General features: G+C 40.1%; 1 protein-coding gene and 1 pseudogene across 1 annotated transcript in view; one reads left to right on the top strand and one right to left on the bottom strand.

Moving 5' to 3' along the window:
• LOC103079466 (40S ribosomal protein S8 pseudogene) overlaps positions 1–15,852 on the bottom strand; it is a 39,819-nt pseudogene extending 23,967 nt beyond the window's left edge.
• Positions 1–21,761, top strand: part of METTL24 (methyltransferase like 24) — a 110,743-nt gene that overhangs the window by 80,663 nt on the left and 8,319 nt on the right. The gene's annotated exons all lie outside the window — the stretch shown is intronic.

The raw sequence follows: 21,761 nt of genomic DNA, 5'->3' as shown, positions 1-21,761 counted from the left end.
CAGTTTTTCGCCATTGAGGATGATGTTGGCTGTGGGCTTGTCATATACGGCCTTTATTATATTGAGGAAAGTTCCCTCTACACCTACTTTCTGCAGGGTTTTTATCATAAATGGGTGTTGAATTTTGTCAAAAGCTTTCTCTGCATCTATTGAGATGATCATATGGTTTTTCTCCTTCAATTTGTTAATATGGTTAATCACATTGATAGATTTGCGTATATTGAAGAATCCTTGCATTCCTGGAATAAACCCCACTTGATCATGGTGTATGATCCTTTTAATGTGCTGTTGGATTCTGTTTGCTAGTATTTTGTTGAGGATTTTTGCATCTATGTTCATCAGTGATATTGGCCTGTAGTTTTCTTTCTTTGTGACATCCTTGTCTGGTTTTGGTATCAAGGTGATGGTGGCCTCGTAGAATGAGTTTGGGAGTGTTCCTCCCTCTGCTATATTTTGGAAGAGTTTGAGAAGAATAGGTGTTAGCTCTTCTCTAAATGTTTGATAGAATTCGCCTGTGAAGCCATCTGGTCCTGGGCTTTTGTTTGTTGGAAGATTTTTAATCACAGTTTCAATTTCAGTGTTTGTGATTGGTCTGTTCATATTTTCTATTTCTTCCTGATTCAGTCTTGGCAGTTTGTGCATTTCTAAGAATTTGTCCATTTCTTCCAGATTGTCCATTTTATTGGCATAGAGTTGCTTGTAGTAATCCCTCATGATTTTTTGTATTTCTGCAGTGTCAGTTGTTACTTCTCCTTTTTCATTTCTGATTCTATTGATTTGAGTCTTCTCCCTTATTTTCTTGATGAGTCTGGCTAATGGTTTATCAATTTTGTTAATCTTCTCAAAGAACCAGCTTTTAGTTTTATTAATCTTTGCTATCGTTTCCTTCATTTCTTTTTCATTTATTTCTGATGTGATTTTTATGATTTCTTTCCTTCTGCTAACTTGGGGGTTTTTTTGTTCTTCTTTCTCCAATTGCTTTAAGTGCAAGGTTAGGTTGTTTATTTGAGATGTTTCTTGTTTCTTAAGGTAGGACTGTATTGCTATAGACTTCCCTCTTAGAACTGCTTTTGCTGCATCCCATAGATTTTGGGTCGTCATGTCTCCATTGTCATTTGTTTCTAGGTATTTTTTAATTTCCTCTTTGATTTCTTCAGTGATCACTTCGTTAGAGATTAATCCTTTGTCAGTTGATTCATTTGCAAATATTTTCTCCCATTCTGAGGGTTGTCTTTTGGTCTTGTTTATGGTTTCCTTTGCTGTGCAAAAGCTTTGAAGTTTCATTAGGTCCCATTTGTTTATTTTTGTTTTTATCTCCATTACTCTAGGAGATGGGTCAAGAAGGATCTTGCTGTGATTTATGTCATAGAGTGTTCTGCCTATGTTTTCCTCTAAGAGTTTGATAGTTTCTGGCCTTACATTTAGGTCTTTAATCCATTTTGAGCTTATTTTTGTGTATGGTGTTAGGGAGTGATCTAATCTCATACTTTTACATGTACCTGTCCAATTTTCCCAGCACCACTTATTGAAGAGGCTGTCCTTTCTCCACTGTATATTCCTGCCACCTTTATCAAAGATAAGGTGACCATATGTGCATGGGTTTATCTCTGGGCTTTCTATCCTATTCCATTGATCTATCTTTCTGTTTTTGTGCCAGTACCATACTGTCTTGATTACTGTAGCTTTGTAGTATAGTCTGAAGTCAGGAAGCCTGATTCCTCCAGCTCCGTTTTTCGTTGTCAAGATTGCTTTGGCTATTCGGGGTTGTTTGTGTTTCCATACAAATTGTGAAATTTTTTGTTCTAGTTCTGTGAAAAATGCCAGTGGTAGTTTGATAGGGATTGCATTGAATCTGTAGATTGCTTTGGGTAGTAGAGTCATTTTCACAATGTTGATTCTTCCAATCCAAGAACATGGTATATCTCTCCATCTATTTGTATCATCTTTAATTTCTTTCATCAGTGTCTTATAATTTTCTGCATACAGGTCTTTTGTCTCCTTAGGTAGGTTTATTCCTAGATATTTTATTCTTTTTGTTGCAATGGTAAATGGGAGTGTTTTCTTGATTTCACTTTCAGATTTTTCATCCTTAGTGTATAGGAATGCCAGAGATTTCTGTGCATTAATTTTGGATCCTGCTACTTTACCAGATTCATTGATTAGCTCTAGTAGTTTTCTGGTAGCATCTTTAGGATTATGTATGTATAGTATCGTGTCATCTACAAAGAGTGACAGCTTTACTTCTTCTTTTCCAATTTGGATTCCTTTTATTTCCTTTTCTTCTCTGATTGCTGTGGCTAAAGCTTCCAAAACTATGTTGAATAATAGTGGTGAGAGTGGGCAACCTTGTCTTGTTCCTGATCTTAGTGGAAATGCTTTCAGTTTTTCACCATTGAGGACGATGTTGGCTGTGGGTTTGTCATATATGGCCTTTATTATGTTGAGGAAAGTTCCCTCTATGCCTACTTTCTGCAGGGTTTTTATCATAAATGGGTGTTGAATTTTGTCAAATGCTTTCTCTGTATCTATTGACATGATCATATGGTTTGTCTCCTTCAATTTGTTAATATGGTTAATCACATTGATAGATTTGCGTATATTGAAGAATCCTTGCATTCCTGGAATAAACCCCACTTGATCATGGTGTATGATCCTTTTAATGTGCTGTTGGATTCTGTTTGCTAGTATTTTGTTGAGGATTTTTGCATCTATGTTCATCAGTGATATTGGCCTGTAGTTTTCTTTCTTTGTGACATCCTTGTCTGGTTTTGGTATCAAGGTGATGGTGGCCTCGTAGAATGAGTTTGGGAGTGTTCCTCCCTCTGCTATATTTTGGAAGAGTTTGAGAAGGATAGGTGTTAGCTCTTCTCTAAATGTTTGATAGAATTCGCCTGTGAAGCCATCTGGTCCTGGGCTTTTGTTTGTTGGAAGATTTTTAATCACAGTTTCAATTTCAGTGCTTGTGATTGGTCTGTTCATATTTTCTATTTCTTCCTGATTCAGTCTTGGCAGTTTGTGCATTTCTAAGAATTTGTCCATTTCTTCCAGATTGTCCATTTTATTGGCATAGAGTTGCTTGTAGTAATCCCTCATGATTTTTTTTATTTCTGCAGTGTCAGTTGTTACTTCTCCTTTTTCATTTCTGATTCTATTGATTTGAGTCTTCTCCCTTTTTTTCTTGATGAGTCTGGCTAATGGTTTATCTATTTTGTTTATCTTCTCAAAGAACCAGCTTTTAGTTTTATTGATCTTTGCTATTGTTTCCTTCATTTCTTTTTCATTTATTTCTGATCTGATTTTTATGATTTCTTTCCTTCTGCTAACTCTGGGGTTTTTTTGTTCTTCTTTCTCTAAATAAATGTTTACAATTGTTATATCTTCTTCTTGGATCGATCCCTTAATCATTATGTAGTGTCCTTCTTTGTCTCTTCTGATAGTCCTTATTTTAAAGTCTATTTTGTCTGATATGAGAATTGCTACTCCAGCTTTCTTTTGGTTTCCATTTGCATGGAATATCTTTTTCCATCCCCTTACTTTCAGTCTGTATGTGTCTCTAGGTCTGAAGTGGGTCTCTTGTAGACAGCATATATATGGGTCTTGTTTTTGTATCCATTCAGCCAATCTGTGTCTTTTGGTGGGAGCATTTAGTCCATTTACATTTAAGGTAATTATCGATATGTATGTTCCTATTGCCATTTTCTAAATTGTTTTGGGTTCGTTATTATAGGACTTTTCCTTCTGTTGTGTTTTTGTCTAGAGAAGTTGCTTTAGCATTTGTTGTAAAGCTGGTTTGGTGGTGCTGAACTCTCTCAGCTTTTGCTTGTCTGTAAAGGTTTTAATTTCTCCATCAAATCTGAATGAGATCCTTGCTGGGTAGAGTAATCTTGGTTGCAGGTTTTTCTCCTTCATCACTTTAAATATGTCCTGCCAGTCCCTTCTGGCTTGCAGAGTTTCTGCTGAAAGATCAGCTGTTAACCTTATGGGGATTCCCTTGTGTGTTATTTGTTGTTTTTCCCTTGCTGCTTTTAATATGTTTTCTTTGTATTTAATTTTTGACAGTTTGATTAATATGTGTCTTGGCGTAGTTCTCCTTGGATTTATCCTGTATGGGACTCTCTGTTCTTCCTGGTCTTGATTAACTATTTCCTTTCCCATATTAGGGAAGTTTTCAACTATAATCTCTTCAGATATTTTCTCAGTCCCTTTCTTTTCCTCTTCTTCTTCTGGAACCCCTATAATTCAAATGTTGGTGCATTTGATGTTGTCCCAGAGGTCTCTGAGACTGTCCTCCGTTCTTTTCATTCTCTTTTCTTTATTCTGCTCTGCAGTAGTTATTTCCACGATTTTATCTTCCAGGTCACTTATCCGTTCTTCTGCTTCAGTTATTCTGCTATTGATCCCATCTAGAGTGTTTTTCATTTCATTTATTGTGTTGTTCATCATTGTTTTTTTCATCTTTAGTTCTTATAGGTCCTTGTTAAATGTTTCTTGCGTTTTGTCTATTCTATTTCCCAGATATTAGATCATCTTTACTATCATTATTCTGAATTCTTTTTCAGGTAGACTGCCTATTTCCTCTTCATTTGTTAGGTCTGGTAGGTTTTTATCTTGCTCCTTCATCTGCTGTGTGTTTTTCTGTCTTCTCATTTTGCTTATTTTACTGTGTTTGGGGTCTCCTTTTTGCAGGCTGCAGGTTCGTAGTTCCTGTTGTTTTTGGTGTCTGTATCCAGTGGCTATGGTTGGTTCAGTGGGTTGTGTAGGCTTCCTGGTGGAGGGGACTAGTGCTAGTGCCTGTGTTCTGGTGGATGAGGCTGGATCTTGTCTTTCTGGTGGGCAGGTTCACGTCTGGTGGTGTGTTTTGGGGTGTCTGTTGACTTATTATGAATTGGGGAAGCCTCTCTGCTAATGGGTGGGGTTGTGTTCATGTCTTGCTAGTTGTTTGGCATAGGATGTCCAGCACTGTAGCTTGCTGGTCGTTGAGTGAAGCTGGGTCTTGGTGTTGAGATGGAGATCCCTGGGAGATTTTCGCCGTTTGATATTATGTGCAGCTGGGAGGTCTCTTGTGGACCAGTGTCCTGAAGTTGGCTCTCCCATCTCGGAGGCCCAGCACTGACTCCTGGCTGCAGCACCAAGAGCCTTTCATCCACACAGCTCAGAATAAAAGGGAGAAAAAGTAGAAAGAAAGAAAGAGGATAAAAGAAAATAAAATAAAGTAAGATAAAATAAAATGAAGTTATTAAAATAAAAAATAATTTTTAAGAAAAAAAATTTTTTTAAAGTAAAACAAAACAAAACAAAACCAAAAAAATGGATGAATAGAACCCTAGGACAAATGGTGAAAGCAAAGCTATGCAGACAAAATCTCCCACAGAAGCATACACATACACACTCACAAAAAGAGGAAAAGGGGTAAAAAATAATAAATCTTGCTCTCAAAGTCCACCTCCTCAATTTGGGATGATTCGTTGTCTTTTCAGGTATTCCACAGATGCAGGGTACATCAAGTTGATTGTGGAGATTTAATCCGCTGCTCCTAAGGCTGCTGGGAGAGATTTCCCTTTCTCTTCTTTGTTCGCACAGTTCCCGGGGCTCAGCTTTGGATTTGGCCCCGCCTCTGTGCGTGTAGGTCACTGGAGGGTGTCTGTTCTTCGCTGAGATGGGACGGGGTTAAAGGAACCACTGATTTGGGGGCTCTGGCCCACTCAGGCCTGTGGGAGGGAGGGGTGCGGATGCGGGGCGAGCCTACAGCGACAGAGGCCGGCGCGACGTTGCACCAGCCTGAGGCGTGCCGTGCATTCTCCCGGGGAAGCTGTCTGTGGATCCCGGGACTGTGGCAGTGGCGGGCTGCACAGGTTCCCCGGAAGGGAGGTGTGGATAGTGACCTGTGCTCGCACACAGGCTTCTTGGTGGCAATAGCAGCAGCCCTAGCGTCCCATGCCCGCCTCTGTGGTCCAAGCTGCCAGCCTCGGCTCGCGTCCGTCTCTGGAGCTCCTTTAAGCAGCGCTCTCAATCCCCTCTCCTCGTGCACCAGGAAACAAAGAAAGGTCCCTAAAGGTTTGTTTGCATGTCTTTTATGGAATGTAGCTAGCTCCTTGTATCATAATTTCCTGGATATGTAGTGTATCTTTGTGATACATTATGTTTCTCTATGATACACTATGAAATTTCTGAGATAGTGACTCTATCATATTGACCTTTTCTCCACTGCAGCACACAACCTAGTGCCTGGCCCATGTGAAATATGTAACACATAAGTACAGGTGCAGTGAAATGAGTTAGTTTCACACTGTTAGTGAGCATCTTTCTACAGTGATGGTAGTGAAACTTCAGCTGGATGAGCATCTTGAGCTCATAACCCCCTTTATAGGCCACTATACTCATTGTGGAACATCGTGAAATACCAATATCTGTAATTTAATGATTTGACCTAGGAATAATTTCACCAGGAGAAAACATAACTCTTTATATGTATGTAATATAAACTCAAAACCAAGGCCACGTGTAACCAAGCTATAGGACTAAGCAGGATTAACTACTTTAGCCAATTAATAATTGGTTGCCACCTTCCATTCATTTTCCTTCTATTGGCCCTTGGTGGCAGACAATTAGCAGACAGTAAGAAGGCTTAAGAAACACTGATGATTTTTGTCATGTGGGAAATTACCTTGATGCAGTGTAGCCTTCAAATATACTACCAGGTAAACTATCCCATGGGTTATGCATCACAAATTAAGATGCTTTAATCACATGGTTTATTGAATCAATTAAAAACACACAGTGAGGGCTTCCCTGGTGGCGCAGTGGCTGAGAGTCCGCCTGCCGATGCAGGAGACACGGGTTCGTGCCCTGGTCCGGGAAGATCCCACATGCCGCGGAGCAGCTGGGCCCGTGAGCCACGGCCGCTGAGCCTGCGCGTCCAGAGCCTGTGCTCTGCAACGGGAGAGGCCACAACAGTGAGAGGCCCGCGTACCGCAAACAAAAAAAAAAAAAAAAAAAAAAAAAAAAAACACAGTGAGAAGTAAGGGGAAAGAGATGGAGTAGGTTTATGTACTTAGGTTTGGGTGCAAGTGAGGTAGAAGGACCACACTGCATGAGTCTTGGTCAGTTGGTCAGTATTCGCCTCCCTCCCGCCCCCACCGCCTTTCTCCCCCTGCAACCCTTCCTCTCTCATCAGCCTTCCCTGCTGATGGTGTGGTTACAAGGAACAGACCTGAGGTTTGGAGCAAGAAAGCTCAATTAGAGAGATACAGGGACAAGTGTGTCTGGCCACAATGGTAAGCTCACCAACTAGTCTATGAGCAGCTATGGATTTTATCTGGCAGACTCTGCAGAGCTAGAACGGGTGTAACCAATGGGTGACCAATTTAAGACTTCATAAATATTAAGTGTCTCATACATCATGTATGTGTAATGTTTAGTGACAATTTTAATACTTCACATATATTTAATGTTTAGTGACAATTTTAGTGTTTACCCAGCATTTCTATCTCTATGTTCAGCACATCTATGTATTTTATTTATGCCTAATGTCTCATAAGTTACTTATCTGTACTTAGCATATCTTACAAGTTTCACCTATCCCATTTGATTTCTCATTTTCTGTAGCAGAATTGCATATTCTCAAATAAAACAATTTAAAACTTAAAACTGATAAAATTGTGTTGATTAAGTTTGTTAATCCACTTCAGCATTTACATGTTCAAACATCTGTATCCAGTATTCCATAGAAGCCTGAGACAGTCATTAATAGGCCCTAGTTAATAAAAAAAATAAAGTGAGCAAAGTGAGGTATTTGACAATCCTGTAAAGTCACTCTGAACTTCACTCTTGTGGTACAGAAATTAGCTGTAGAGGATAGAACTGGGTATGCACTTATCTTAGGACCTTCCCTGGAAATTGTTTTCATTTTTTTTTTAAGATTTATTTGATGTGGACCATTTTTAAAAAGTCTTTATTAAATTTATTACAATATTGCTTCTGTTTTATGTTTTGGGTTTTTGCTCATGAGGCATGTGGGATCTTAGCTCCCCAACCAGGAATTGAACCCACACCCCCTGCATTAGAAGGTGAAGTCCTAACCACTGGACTGTTTTCATTTTTTAAAAACAAGATTTCTTATATGAATTTGTTCTTTTATCATCCAACTCCCTTAAAGTTGATCTGCAGAAAAAGTTATTTTGGCATATTTTTAAGCCCCATATTGCCCAAGACAGTGCTTTATGACAAGTAGAAATTTTTCTCCTGTGGTTAGATTCTGGTTAATTGAGATTTTGCTGTTCAGCTGATGGCTATCATTTCAGAGATGGTTGTACTGGAAAATATGTGTTTGAGGTACAAAGTCTCTGTTTTAGGTACAGGACAGCCAGGATCTTAAAACTTCATAGAAAATTGAACTTGCCAAATCACGAAGTCCCCCCTCTTTAGCCAATGGTCTCAGTTTCTTCTCTAATCTAGGTTTTAACACAAGCTGTTTCAAAGAGGAAAGTAAAGAGTTAAACTTTAACCTCATCTAGTTTTCCTGTAAAAAGTGCTAATGTGTGGAGAAGCCAAAAGCATGACCAAGGGCTTCCCTGGTGGCACAGTGGTTAAGAATCCACCTGCCAATGCAGGGCACACAGGTTCGAGCCCTGGTCTGGGAAGATTCCCACATGCCGCAGAGCAACTAAACCAGTGCACTGCAACTACTGAGCCTGAGCTCTAGAGCCCGTGAGCCACAACTACTGAGCCAGTGTGCCACAGCTACTGAAGCCTGTGCACCTAGAGCCCAATGCTCCACAACAAGAGAAGCCACTGCAATGAGAAGCTCGCGCACCACAACGAAGAGTAGCCCCCACTCGCCGCAACTAGAGAAAGCCCACGGGCAGCAACGATGACCCAACGCAGCCTAAAATAAATAAATTTAAAAAAACAATTCATTTAACAACACAGGGAACCAGAACAGAAATGAAAGACCCAGCACACTCAATGAAATAATTACTTAGGGCTCAGAGAGTTACAGGAAGTAGAGGGACAGGGATTTGGCCAGCAGTGTGGTTTTTACATAAAACATACATGTGCTAATGTCATGGATGGCGCTTTCTATAAGTTTCCCCATGGCAGTTACTCGAACTTTTCTCCCTCATGGTTGGGCCTATAACAGACAAAAGCTGAAGAACATCTGTCATGTACAGAAAACCAAATATCATTCTTTTTGCTTCTTACACATTGTTATCAAGGGTATTCTTTCATTAATGTTTAGGGGAAAGTCAGAATAATTTTGCATGCTTTAGTTCAGACCAGAATATTCCTATTTATATTTTTTGACATGCTCACATAAGTGTGTTTAATTGAGGCAAATTCACTTATGTATAAGAAGACTCCACATTCATTAATCAAAATGAAGAATAAGATATTGTGGATAAGAAAATCTCCTATCCCAGTAGAAGAATGTTAATGTATTGGAACAGCAAGGGATATTAAAGGAACTTTGGCTTTATATGCCATTTTCCTGACAAAGATTCCTGTACTGTAACTTAAAGTGCACTTTTTGAGGAGCCTTTCCATTTAGAGTAGATTTAACAATCTTGGGTATAATATAGGGTAGAAATTTCCAAGATATTATTGTATAGCAAAGAATAAATGAATCCTGTTCCCTAGGCAACCACATGGAGGGGTATAACATCCCTCATGCTCCTGAAATGAAGTTTAAAGTTGCTACTATTTTTGGTTTTGGCTTCCCCTGAAAATGGTTTTTATGCCTTGAAAACTTTTTTATATATATAATGAATTTTGAGCCCTTTCCAACTCTTCTCTCTATAACATTAGTCTTGAATATAACAGCCTCTCCATCCTTTGATCTCAGCATGTGTGGCTATAAGAGAAATGGCCACCCTGGAAATCAGATCAAATTGGGGATGGAAACTAATATCATGAGAAGTGAGGGTAGAGCAGAGACATTTCCAGCCATTCAGCAGGCTTTCATAATTTCAGGAAGAAAAATACTCTGGGGTTTTCTGATCCACTCAATCTTTTATGTCTTTTTGTTTTTGTTTCTTTTTTTTAGCTAATATGTTATAAGACACTCAGCTTTTTTAGGGGAAAAGCATTTTAATGATGGGATGGATGCATTTCTGATGTTTTCAGTAGGTTTTTTGTGTGAGTGCCCAGTGCCATCTATTTGGGCTTTTTATCTCCTATGTGATTCTCCCAATATTGACATCCTTTCTCATCTGTCACTCTTCTCTCAATCTTTTCCCTCCTTGCTCTCTTGCCTTAATTCTATTTGTGTTTTTTGTTTGTTTGTTTGTTCTTTTGCGGTACGCGGGCCTCTCACTGCTGTGGCCTTTCCCGTTTTGGAGCACAGGCTCCGGACGCGCAGGCTCAGCGGCCATGGCTCACAGGCCCAGCCGCTCTGCGGCACGCGGGATCCTCCCAGACCGGGGCACGAACCCGCGTCCCCTGCATCGGCAGGCGGACTCCCAACCACTGCGCCACCAGGGAATCCTCCTATTTGTTTTTTAATGATTTCTTTCTACCACACCAAAAGTGTATACACTGAGCGATTGTGATCTTCTGAGCACTGACCCTCTAAAGAAGGTACACTGAGAAATCCCTGCAGACGTGCCTGATGTGGGCAACCTTTCAGAAATACGGGGTCTGGTTGCTGACACCATCTCTTCCGTCTTGGGGCTGGTAGGGTCTGAAGACCCAGAAAGTCCAAGGGACTTCAGGAATGCCTTCCAATAAAAATATCTCTTAAGTACATTCTGATGGTTAGAGTCATTTGAGTTAATTAGCTAATCTTTTATTTTTTTCCGGTTTTAATATTTATTTATTTAGTTTATTTTTTTGCCTTTCTCAGGTCATAGTTGTGGCACATGGGGTCTTCGTTGCGGCACGCGGGCTTTTCTCTAATTGTAGCATGCGGGTTTTTCTCTCTCTAGTTGTGGTGCATGGGTTCCAGAGCATGTAGGCTCTGTAGTTTGCAGCACGCAGGCTCTCTAGTTGAGGCACACGAGCTCAGTAGTTGTGGTGGAAAGGCTTAGTTTCCCCGCAGCATGTGGGATCTTAGTTCCCCAACCAGGGATCGAACCCGTGTCCCATGCATTGGAAGGCAGATTCTTTACTGGACCACCAGCGAAGTCCCAATTAGCTAATCTTTTAAAAATCCATCTCTCTCTGGAAGATTGAGCTTATTCTTGCCTGGACATCACCTACTTAAATCATATGACCTCATTTGTTTCTCCGGTAGGTGTCTCATAACACTTGGCTGAGGGAGTGGAAGTTGACCGAGATGGAAAAGTAGGAAATTTCTGTATCTGGCTTGATGAACATTTTGTAGTAAAGAGCTTTGTCCATCCAGAGGGCATCTGAGAGTGAATGCCATGGGTGTGAAGTCACAGGAGGTGAGAGAGGAAGGCAGAAGGAGGGCAGGAAGGAGAAATACTTAGGTATAGATTTCCTTCTTGGTCATTTCGATTGTGGCTGTGGAAGTGCCCAACAGCAGTTTCTTAGCATGCTTTCCCTGTGCAGGGCAGCCATAGGTTGTTAATGCTTGTTATGTACTAAGCACTCTGAAATATTTCACATTCCATGCCACGGACAAAGAAGAGAGCCTGGATTTTTGTTGTTTTTTAGTTTTGCTGGATACTGTTGAACACTTTTTAGGTGTTCAGTAAACACTTTTTGAGGCTCTCCTGTAAATCAGGAACTTAACCAATGAAGGGCAGCAATGATGAGGGTCCTTTCCCTCAAAGACATCATGGTCTGTAGGGGGAGACAAACATTTGTGCAAAAATTATCCTGAAATGTACTAAGTGCTAATGCAAGAGAAGCAGAAGAGGAGATGTACAGCTCCTTTTAGGTGGGGGGTCAGGGAGATATCACAGAAGAGATGATACTTCAGCTGGCTCTTAGAAGTGGAATGGGAGATTGTCAGAGGTAGGAGTGAGGGGAAATAGTAAGTGCAGGGGTGGAGACTTGAGAAAGAGAATCGTGAATTGCAAAAAGGTAAAAAAATTCAGTGTGGCTTGCACAAAAAGTGATCTGTGGAGAGAAAAAGGACATGAGGCAAAAAAGGAAGGTTAAGGCCAGGCTGTGAGGGCCCTAGTGAGCCCTGTAAAGGAGTTTGGATTTCATTTTGTAGCTACAGGGAGCTAGCAGAGGCCCTGAAACTGGGGACTAAAATACAGTAGGCCCCTACATACGAACCTTCAAGTTGAGAACTTTCAAAGATGAGAACGTGGGCTTCCCTGGTGGCGCAGTGGTTGAGAGCCCGCCTGCCGATGCAGGGGACACGGGTTCGTGCCCCGGTCTGGGAAGATCCCACATGCCGCGGAGCGGCTGGGCCCGTGAGCCACGGCCGCTGAGCCTGCGCGTCCGGAGCCTGTGCTCTGCAATGGGAGAGGCCACAGTAGTGAGAGGCCCGCGGACCGCAAAAAAAAAAAAAAAAAAAAAAAAAAAAAAAAAGATGAGAACGTGTGTTCGCATGTCCAGTCACATAAGTTCACATGTTCACATGTCTGGCACACACTGTCACATTCGTGCATCCTCTACAAGTGGTTGTGCTTTTGTGTACTTTATGGTACCGTATCGAGTACAGTAGTAGAGTATCCTTATTTCAAGCCCAGGATGTCCAGAAGCAAGTGTAAAAGCAGTCGTAATGTAGCTGGTACTGCTAAGAAGCGCAAAGAGATAACAATGGAAACAAAAGTGGACGAAGAAGAAGTAACTGAAGAACTGAAGAGATTCATGACACAGGAAATGGTGAGGGGATTTTCTTTATTTGAGGAGGCTCTGTTAGTTTTTGAGGCATAGGACCCGAACGTAGAACAGTACATGAAGGTTGCAGCGGCCGTTCAGAATGCAATCCAGTGCTACAGTGTCATCTATGATGAGAAGAAAAGAGCTACTACCCAGACATCACTGGATCATTTTATTAAGAGTGTAGATAGAATTGAATCCAGCAAGGAACCAGAACCGTGCAGTCAACATCAGGCGTGAGTGAAATTGCAGCTTGCCCTCCATCTTCTATTGCTGACGATCCTTCAGCTCTACCATCTCCCACCTCCTCTCCCTCCTCCAGCCACTAACTCTTCTTGCCTGTTCACTCAGTGCCAACCCCTGTATGCCAGCTGTTGTACTGTACTACTGTACTTTTCAAGGTACTGTACTGTAAGATTAAAATTGTTTTCTTTATTTTTTGTGTCTTTTTAAAACATATTTATGTGAAAAGTATTATAAACCTATTACAGTACAGTATTGTATAGAAGATTGTGTTAGTTGGGTACCTAGGCTAACGTTGTTGAACTTAGAAACAAATGGGACTTACGAACATGCTCTTGGAATGGAACTCGTTCATGTGTAGGGGACTTACTGTAATTAGGTTTAAAATTAGGTAGATAATTCTGGAAACATTGTGGAAGGTGGACAATTCAAGGCTGTGAACTCTTGAGAGAAGGCGTAGTTCATTAGAAATATTGGGCAAGCAAGTACTAAAAAGATTGATAAGAGCCAGTGTTGGTGAAGGTGCTATCAGTCAGCCTTGGCATTTTAGCAATAGCTATCACACCTATCAATCTCTACCAAAATTTAAAATGTGGGCAGGAATAAGGAACTTTTACTTTTTGTTTTGTACATTTCTGTCCCAGTTGCATTTTTACAACCGTTTTAATAAAACAAATTTATTTTTGAAAAAAAAGTCAAATCCTACTGCAATAAAAAATTAAACCTACAAAGCCAGAAAGAGAAAGACAAATACTGTATGCTAACACATATACATGGAATCTAAGAAAAAAAAAATGTCATGAAGAACCTAGGGGTAAGACAGGAATAAAGACACAGACCTACTAGAGAATGGACTTGAGGATATGGGGAGGGGGAAGGGTAAGCTGTGACAAAGTGAGAGAGTGGCATGGACATATATACACTACCAAATGTAAAATAGCTAGTGGGAAGCAGCCGCATAGCACAGGGAGATCAGCTCAGTGCTTTGTGATCACCTAGGGGGTGGGATAGGGAGGGAGACGCAAGAGGGAAGAGATATGGGGACATATGTATAACGGATTCACTTTGTTATAAAGCAGAAACTAACACACCATTGTAAAGCAATTATACTCCAATAAAGATGTTAAAAAATAGATAAATAAAAATTAAAGCTGCAGCATGAAACATTTTAAAACTCTATTTAAGAATTCATTTTAAAAGAAATATTCATTACTAAAACATTTAAAGTTGCTCTGGGGCTTGCTATAAACAAATTTGAACTGGGTTTTTGTCTATGAAGAAAATAGAAATAAGTCACATTGCCCAAAAATAATGAAAGCTGGTTGTGCACTATCAACAATTTATTATTTTCCTCCAGGGATCTGGTTAATCCAAATTGTATATAACTAAAAATAAGTATTTGATATTTAGCTATGAAGTGTACATGTCTAACTGCTTTTTGAATGTGGGTTTTGAAATTACCCCATAGATAACTGAGAACTGACTTCAAAAAATATATAGGCTATATAGACTTTTTACAATAAACTATGGACTCCTTTTAATCCTTCCCTGTTATTTTTTTTTTTCAATTTCAAATGTGTATCTGGTTGACAATTTCTAGCACATAGATTAGTAAGCTCGCATCTGATTCAGTTCACCACGCTCAGTTTTTTGAAACAACAAATTAAAGATGTATGTAACTAAAGATGTAACTAAAGACATCTAAAGATGTAACTAAAGACATTAAGAAGCTGTTTTTGGCATGGATTCTTTAGTTAAACATCCAGTTAGTAATGAACTCAACTAAATTTGGCAACTCACTTCAGAAGAACCAAGATGGTACTGCTTTTCCTCCTCTCATAAGAAACAAGACAATTAGAACACATTTATCTCCATTTAGACATTTATGGAAAACACTGGTATGAGGATCACTCGTAACTGAAATAATTTAAACTTGCTAAGTAAAATGTCTTGTAAGAGTTTTGGCTTTCCAAGAAGTTTATGTGTTATTACTACATTATTCAGGGAAGTAGCCAGTAGGCTGTCATTCTACTTAACATGATTCAGAGCTAACCTTGGTGCCTGAAATATGTCTGCCTGAAACCACCCACTCCCTGAAATATAGAACATCCATTTTAGGGAAGGTGTTCGTGGTGACAGGTTAACAGCGGACTGGCCACCAAGCTCCACAAGTGGTGTATGCACGTTAGGGAAACGACATCCTTCCTTTTGTTTCTATTGAAAAGATGCCATTTGGAAAACTCCTCTAGCTCCAATAAAACTGCATTGCCTCATGGCTGAAACCTCCCAGGCATCAGCAATTCTTTTAAAAAATAAAGGAAGATGAATAAGAGGATAGAGAATCCTGGGAACCTCAATTTAAAAATCATAAAAACAGCTACCACTGAAATCAAGCAAGATGATGAAGTCCTTGGCTGACAACCCATAAAACTTTCATGATTACCTCCACTCTCTCTGTTATGGGCCAACACACAGGCTTAAAAAAAATCTATTATATGTATTGATCTCTTTGATTCAGTTAGAAGGGTATAGATTTGGGTGATTTTCAGGTGATCATCTGCCAAATGTCCCACATGTCAATTCATAGCAAACAAAGTAGTAAAGCCATCTTCTCACCTTAACTGTTGGGCAGCCATTCTACTTGCTGTGAGACTGAGGAGTAAGCAAGGTTTTAGGGCTGTTAGAAAGGTGAAATCTCAGCCAGAAGTCCTCTGCAAGGCACAGGGCAGTTGGAGGATGAAGCTGAGTCTCCTCTCCCCCCTCCTCCTCCTTCACATCCTCTTCTTTCACCTCTTCCTTGTCAAATGAATGAGGCTCTTGCACACTTTTATCTTGATAAATGTTTAAATGACTCCTCCACTTCTCCATATGTGCTTCCTTTCTTTTGAACTTGCAATCTTTCCTGCTTGTGTAATTCAGAGAGTGCCAGGTGTAAATCAGTAGATGTTGTAAAACAAAAAATACAAATTTCTCACTAAATTCACACTAGCATGAAAATTCAATGACAACTCTTATTTTTCAGGAAGGTCAGTTCTCCTTGTCACGTAACTCTATGGAGGGTAAATTGTGAGGGCGCATCTTCACTTCTATGGAGCAAAAAGTCCCAGGACAGCCTACTGAATTACATCTAAGAAAAGCTTGGCCTGTTTTCATATGTCTCTAGAATGTTCCAGTCAAGCTGTTGAAATGCTCTTTGCCTGTAAAAAAGGGCTCCGTACATGAGTATTAAGCAGATGACCTTTTTTTTTTTTTTAACATCTTTATTGGGGTATAATTGCTTTACAATGGTGTGTTAGTTTCTGCTTTATAACAAAGTGAATCAGTTATACATGTATGTATGTTCCCATATCTCTTCCCTCTTGCGTCTCCCAAGCAGATGACCTTTTAAAGTGAAAAAACAAGCAAAGCAAAAACTCCCCATTAGAAAGAGATTTCAGAATTATATGTACTGTTTGATCTCAATTATTTTCTAACATAGATAAAATACTGCAAGAAATATAACCAAAATGTTAATAGTTATTTCCACTTGGGACTGGGATTTTGAACAGTTTTTTCTTTCTTCTCTATATCTTTTTGTACTTTCCCAATTTTTAACAAATTCATGTCTTATTTTTATAAACAGAAACAAACAGCATCCCAAATTATTGCCCTTTAGGGAATGGAGAGGCCTGAGGTGGATGGAATGTCATATATTTGTTTCTTGGTATGCTAGGGTTCAAATAATTTTTGGGGGGGACAGTTTAACACGTGACATGGTGTTGGCTATAGACCTGGCCCTTTCTGGTTGGCCGTGAATCTGAAATTAGGAATTAAAGGGAATACATAATCCATTTTTGGTGTGGAGGGGATGAATTAGTGGGAGGAAACCCCTCTTTAGCTAAGGGACACGAGTCTTGTCTGTTGTTCCAGCCTCCACCGATGCAAATGGTGGTTTTCTTATTATTATGTATTTATATTAATTTGTATAGAACTTTATAAAACATGACTTGGTAAAGAAAATGTCTCAGCCCCAAGTTATGCCTTTTGGTCATACAAAAGTTATGAAATGAATATAGTGACAATGTTATTATTCTAGAAAAAGTACATGGAACAAAGGGGAGAGGGCACTAGTTCCAATGATAAAATAAGCTATTGATACAACTGCTAAAATGCGGGTGTTTTGTCTAAAGCCAGGCCTAATTGCTACCTTTTACCCCCAAGAATGGCAGCAAGGGGGCCATGTACATGCTAGGAGCTCAACAAAGATGTATTAGGTTAATAAACACTCCATATTTGCTTTCCACCTATCTGTCATTTTTGCAAAGGGAACTGTAAATCCAGAAACCCTCCACAATATCATATTTTGTGCTTGGTTTCCTTAACATTCTGAGGATATAAAAATGTGGTGTAAAGAACGCCTGTTTTGATGTCAGACCCAGTTAGATTCCTGATTCTACCACTTAATAACTGTGTGACCTGGGTTGGTTGATTAACTTCTCTGAATCTCAGGTTTCTATGGAAACTGCTTGGGTTTGGCTTAGGCTTCACCTCTTACAAGTTGTGTGACCTACCTAGGCCTCAGTTTGCCCATCTGTAGCATGAAGATAATTATAACAGTTACCTCATTTGTTTGTTGGGAGATGAATTGGGGGCATTGAATGAAAAGTGCTTAGCATGCTGCTTGAGTGGGCATATAGCAAGTGCTTGATTAAAGTAGGCTATTAATTTTTTTTTTATTACCAGTAGGTATAAGATCAAAAGGTATGTTCTGAGGGATGGCGCATCTAGAGCAAATGTTAGGGACTTTTAAGTAATATCCAGTGAGAACCAATGAGTGGTTATTTCTACATCATTGTCTTGACATTTTCCCTAAGATGAGGCTTTAGATACAAGCTGTATCTGAATATCTAGCAGATTTCTTTGGGTATTTTATTGATAATTTCCATATGTGATAGTCGGCACTGATATTTCTGTGTATAAAGTTTTTCTCCCCTCATTGCAGTTGCTACATAAATTTAACAGGAGGTTCAAAACTGGTACTGCTTGAATTTTTTTCTTGTAGGTTTTTAAAAAACTCTTTTTATTTTTTCCCTTATTTTCTGGCTTTTAGCCATACATCTGTTTATAGTTTGCTATCATTTAATCCTCTTTTCTCTTGAGTTCGGACTTGTACATATGTCTTGATTATAAGCAGAAGTGATTTTACCTAATTCTGTATTTGTAATTTTGTATTCTTTTTCTTAAAAAGGGTCCTCAAATTAAATAAGCTTCAAGCTTCACAAAAGCTGTATATACCCCAATTATAAGTTACATTTGTTTTGCAGGTGAAAGACTTGACACATTCAACTTAAAATTGCCTAAAGTGAATGTTATTATGAGAGCATTATAAGACTAAAGATATCTTTATTTTCTTGCTCCAGTTGAGGACTGACTGAATTTTGCTTTGATTCTTCAAGAGAAAGCATCTGTGCTTTCAATAAAAATATACAAATGTGTAGATTTCATTGAATGGTCAAGATAATAAGTCAGTATCTGGCTTCTTAAGCATATACTAGAATTTCGAATGTATAGAACAGATCAAGAATAATACTAACTTCATTAACATGATGCCTCAAACCTAGATTTTTCAGGCTAAAAGAACTGACCAGGTGTATTTTGCAGATCCATTTTGTTAATGCATTGTAAATTTCTGCGTTAAGAGAGGAAGGGAGAGTACAATGTGGTGGTCATGAGAATTTTGGAAGGAGAGGAATTGCTATGGTTTTGGAGCAAAGGAGGAGGAGGCCAGAAGGAAATATGTAGGGAATCTAGAGGAAGAGTAGTAATTCCATAATTAGTAAGTTGCTTACCAATTCAGGAAGTGCTGAATAAGTTAATTTCCAGCAGGCATGGATTGCTGGTCTGTTTCACTGCCACTAAGTACTTCTTCACAGAAGATTTCAATTCTAAATAAATTTTTCAACAGGGACACCACTCTTTATTAGCAGCTAAGAATACTAGAATATGTTGAATGTATTTAAAATTAGGTTGACTGGGGCCTTCCCAGGTGACACAGTGGTTGAGAGTCTGCCTGCCAACGCAGGGGACACGGGTTCGTGACCCGGTCCGGGAAGATCCCACATGCTGCGGAGCGGCTGGGCCCGTGAGCCATGGCCGCTGAGCCTGCACGTCCGGAGCCTGTGCTCCGCAACGGGAGAGGCCACAGCGGTGAGAGGCCCGCGTACCGCAAAAAATAAATAAATAAATAAATAAAATAAAATTAGGTTGACTTACAATACATGTGAAAAAAAATTATAGTGGCTTAAACAGCAGGAAAATTTTCTTCTTCTCATATAAGAGAAGTCTAGAGGTATGTAGTACAAGTCTTGTATAGAGACTCCATAGTCATCAGGGATCTGAGCTTCATCCAGAGCTTCATCCATCAGGGATCTGAGCTGCATCGTCTTTCTTCTTAGGGTGTAATCTTTCTCCTCGTGGTCCAGTATTGCTGCTGCAGCTCCAGCCATCACATTCTCACTCCAGGCAAAGGGATGGAGGAAGCACTAAGTACAGCCTTTTCCTTTAAGGGAACTTATTGGAAATCCCACATGATAATTTTACTTTTATATCATTGGTCAGGTTTTAGCCACATGGCCACACAGCCATAAGAGAGACTAGGAAATATAGTCTTTTATCTGGGCAGCAATGTGATCAGCTAGAAATCAGGGTTTTGTTATTGAGAAAGAAGAAGGAATGGATATGTGTGCAAGTGATGCCTCTGCCATGCTACATTTCCCTTTAAACTAAACAATAGTATATGTTGCTATTTTTCTCTACTAAGAGAAAAGCATTTTATAGGATCTGAATTTGTATTAATGTTCTTAGTGGTGAGCTGGTATTGATCAGAAGTAAATTTAGAAAATGCCAGATTGTGCTTTTCTGGGCACTTCTGGTGCAAAGTGATTCTTGGCAGAGAGGGATATTGAGAGAAGAAAGGAATCATGCTTCTTTCTCAAATATTGTGGCAGTTATGAAATAAAACACTTTGCTAGTCCTTAAGTCTCAAGGAAAATAAAGCTTAGAGTTGTAGACTCGTCTCAAAGCTGTATTAATGCGTGATAAATGTTAATGGATGTGTGTGTATGTATGTGTATGTGTATCTAAGACTCAGAGGAGAGAGTGATGTTTGAGATGTAGAATATCTGCCACTGATTAATTAATTTGTGATCTTGGACAAATCATTTAGCCTCTTAGGCCTCAGTTTTCCTTGTCTAGAAAATGAGGAAGTGGCCCAGATATTCATGTATCATTACTGGCTCTAATCTTCCAGAACCTGGATCCTGGGAGGTCCATTTAACCATCTCTCCATTCGCCTATCCATCCACCTGTCCATCTATTCACTTGTCCATTCATCCATCTGTCTACCTATCAACTATTTTTGATTGTCCCTGGCAGTGGGCTAGAAGCTGTGGATTCAAAAATAAATAAGTTAATGCCTTCATGGAGCTTATAGTCCAGTCTAGGGCATAGGGATTATACCTCTTTTGTCTCTTGTCAGATGGAAATGCCATTGAAGAAACTGTTTTCAATTTCACCTGCCAATGTGCTATATAGAGATGGTTTTTTACTATCATGTTTGAAATACCTCTGTGTATTTCCTGTACCAAATTTTAATTCTTGCCCTGAGTCATCTCCCCCGGCATAGCTGCTATGGTGCAGAGAAGGCACATTTTTTTTTTTTTTTTTTTGCGGTACGCGGGCCTCTCACTGTTGTGGCCTCTCCCGTTGCGGAGCACAGGCTCCGGACACGCAGGCTCAGCGGCCATGGCTCACGGGCCTAGCCGCTCCGCGGCATGTGGGATCTTCCCAGACAGGGGCACGAACCCGTGTTCCCTGCATCGGCAGGCGGACTCTCAACCACTGCACCACCAGGGAAGCCCAGGCACATTTTAATATTAGCTTAAACAAGATAATCTTAACTGAGGCAGGGCTAATGAAGGGGTTATGCACCACGCTGAGAATTCGTGAAAATAATAACAGCTACCACAGACAGAGCACATACTCTCTGTTAGGTGCCGTGCGTTTCTGTGAGTTATGTGCATTTCTCCTTTAACCTCAGGAGAGCCCTGTGGTAGGAGTGGCTAAACAACCTGCCCTAGACCCATATGATAAGGCAATTGGCCCCAGAGCCAAGGTCCCAGGGACTAGAATTTTCTTAGAAAAGTGCTCATGGAAATAAACACACATTTTTCTGTACACAGTCAAGGAGTACAAGCCTTATCAACACCTTGGTGATGTGTTTAGGAAACCCTGACCTAACTGTATCCTAGTTAAGAAAACATCTGGTGTTGGAAACCCATCATATACCTTCCAAGCCAAAGATGACCAGTGTGTAGATACTTTCTTTCTCTCTCCCTTTTTTTTTTGGCTGCATTGGGTCTTAGTTGCAGCACTCGGGGTCTTTCTTGAGGCGTGTGGGATCTTTCGTTGTGGTGCAGGCTCTTCGTTGTGGCGTGCTGGCTTCTCTCTAGTTGTGGCATGCGGGCTCCAGGGCGTGTGTGCTCTGTAGTTGTGGTGTGCAGGGTCCAGAGTGCATGGGCTCTGTAGTTTGTGGCATGTGGACTCTCTTGTTGAGGCGCACAAGCTCAGTAGTTGTGGCATGTGGGCTTAGTTGCCCCACAGCATGTGGGATCTTAGTTCCCAACCAGGGATTGAACCCATGTCCCCTGCATTGGAAGATGGATTCTTTACCACTGGACCACCAGGGAAGTCCCTACCAGTACGTAGATGCTTTCTGCATCTGCTTATGAGAAGGGGGA

This window comes from Lipotes vexillifer, unplaced genomic scaffold (assembly GCF_000442215.2).
Source record: "Lipotes vexillifer unplaced genomic scaffold, Lipotes_vexillifer_v1.1 scaffold1238, whole genome shotgun sequence".
NCBI lineage: Eukaryota > Metazoa > Chordata > Mammalia > Artiodactyla > Lipotidae > Lipotes > Lipotes vexillifer.
Note: the sequence above shows the minus strand (reverse complement) of the source record. Positions and strands in the feature narration are given on the sequence as shown.